The sequence below is a fragment of the Octopus bimaculoides genome, chromosome 18 (assembly GCF_001194135.2).
Source record: "Octopus bimaculoides isolate UCB-OBI-ISO-001 chromosome 18, ASM119413v2, whole genome shotgun sequence".
Lineage (NCBI taxonomy): Eukaryota > Metazoa > Mollusca > Cephalopoda > Octopoda > Octopodidae > Octopus > Octopus bimaculoides.
This window is the reverse complement of record NC_068998.1, coordinates 8,757,003-8,759,789: the sequence shown is the minus strand read 5'-3', so window position 1 is coordinate 8,759,789 and position 2,787 is coordinate 8,757,003.

The window sequence follows — 2,787 nt, the reverse complement described above, 5'->3', positions numbered from 1 at the left end:
CCTTGCATGAAAGATATAAAATGCAAGGCAGCCATCTACTGTTATATGAAGTTTTATATGTAAATGTCAGCCATTTAAAATATTCACGTGAATAATCACATGTGTGAAGATATTGATCTTGGTTGTGGTTTCGTTTCCTGTAGCGAGTGCTGGTTACAGGAAATATGTTACTTTCTTTTCGACGTAACAATTTATTAAAGAAAAAGAAATAGAAACATTAAAAAAAAAAAATGATCGCAATCATTTCATCTGATTTGGAATCAGAATTTTGATGCAGCCATATGATGCGGTGGTTTTCACACAGTTTTCTATTCATTACTCGGTTTTACTTTCAGTGAATATTTACCGTGTATGTAGTGAGTCCTAGAAATCTATTTACACGAGTTAATTCTTATAACTTTCACTAATATATGCAGCAGATTAGATGTCGGAGATTGGCTTTGATGTGTTTAATCTACTGGATAAGCAACAAAGATTTATAGAAATGGAGTTGAGGATTATGAGGATAAATATGCAAAATTTAGAGAGATTTTACTCTGAGACGTTTATAAATTGTATCATCAGCGTTAACAAAGGCTCCATAAACGTGGAGCTATGTGTTACATGAGACGTAATGTAATAAAAAAATGCAAATGTATCAAAAGAAATGTAGTAAATATGATAAGATAAGGGTAGGGCACAATGTAACAAAAGAACATTGTGATGGTGGAGCAATATTTAGCCTACCTTCAACTTATAGTAACTATACTATATACTACACCCAATCCTCGTTTTCTCAGAGTGTTAAACGTGAGGAATTTCACTCCCAACTTGCAAGGAGAGCATTTGCTGCATCAGTCGCATCGGCTTCGAGAATCGTCAGAAGCTTTCGTTGCCTCTTCGTTCCGTACATATTGTTACGTCATCGACAAACCTCCGGGTGTAACTGATTAGAAGCTCTGAGAAGCACCGACCATTGTATCAATGAAAAAGAAAGGCAGAGAAGTCATCACTTTCACGCACAGTTATGCATTTGATCTACAGCCCTACACAACAGGGCTCTGTATTTCAAATGTTCTTCTAATGCTTCAAACTAGGCTCGTGTGGTCACGGAACCAATAGCCTCGCGACTTAACCTCGCAATTATGATTGTGCTTTTTACTTAATTTATCATATAAACCCATGAGTTGGGAAAATATTATCCCTGATATCAAATCTCCTCATAATGATCCCAGGTAACTCTCGCCTAAATGACATCATTTATAGTATTACTCGTTCAGATTTCTTTTTATTTAAAGCTATGTTTCGTCTTTCTTCGACATTAGTTATTCTCAATATATTTATGTTAATGACGATACCACAAAACATCTCCCGTCGAGAAATTCACTTAGGTTATTTGGCTGTATTTTCCCTTGATAGTTTTTATAATAGACAGCGTTTTCCATAATGTATATGTGTATACATCTGATATGTATGTACATATATGCATGTATGAGTGTGTATGTATGTATGTAATTTGATTCAGTCAACCGGAACCCAAAAATTCGGTGGAGGTGAAAGTTTCATTAAATAGATATATATTTAAGTTTTATGATGGTCAATTTCATATATATATATATATATTTATATATATATATATATATATATATATATGTATGTATGTATATATATATATAGATGTATATATTTGTGTGCCTGTGTTTGCCTCACAACATTGCTTGACAATCGATGCTGGTGTGTTTACGTTCCCGTAACTTAGCTGTTCTTAGTTATAATTCCATCGAGGTCAACTTTACATTCTGTGGTCGATAACATAAGTACCAGTTTAGCACAGTGGTTAATGTAATCGATTTATGTGAAGCTTAGTAACAGGTTAGCTTTGGTAATACATTTGAAAAAATCCAAAATCTTTTGACATATATCTAGGGAGGAACATTTTAGTGTACCCTTTTTTTAAAGTAGTAGGGTGTCATTTAAGGCCAATTTAATGCTCCTTTTACTTAACCCAGCGACCTAGAAGAAGCTCCACAGAACAGATTATATATATACATGTATATATATATATATATCAGGTTTATACATCACCAGTTTCACCGTATTTCAAATATGGTATACGAAGCTTCATAACCAGTACTGGGCATGCGCATAATGAGATTGTTGTGTAACTGAAAACCCGTGTATATCTACTTACTCGTGACCTTGCAAATTTGCACTAAATCTTTTTTTGTTTTGTTAAATACGTTTTTTTCTTTAACGTCAACTTCGTTCTGGTAACTACCATAGATTATAATGTACTTACACGTATACAACTACCTTGTCATGCAACAGAGAATAAATGTTGGAACCTGTTTAATGTATAAATATCGCAGTTAAAACATTTAGAAAACAAGGTGTGTCGGGATGTATGTAATTGTTTATACTTACAGGCTCATTTTCAATGAATTTTTGTATTTATTTATTTAGTCATTTATTTATTTATTTATTATATATTTGTCTTTGTAGAGCAAATGCATTGTCATACAAGAGATTCCGGTACACACACACATGCACACACACATATATATATATATAATGTTTGTGTGCGTGTATATATGTATACGTATATACCTATATGTATAAGTATATATATATATGTACACATATATACATATATATATGTATACATGTATACATATGTATGTATATATATATGCATACATATATATATACGTATATATGTATATATACATACATACATATATATATATATGCATATATCTATATCTTTGTATTTATATGTATACACGCATATACATATATATACCTAAA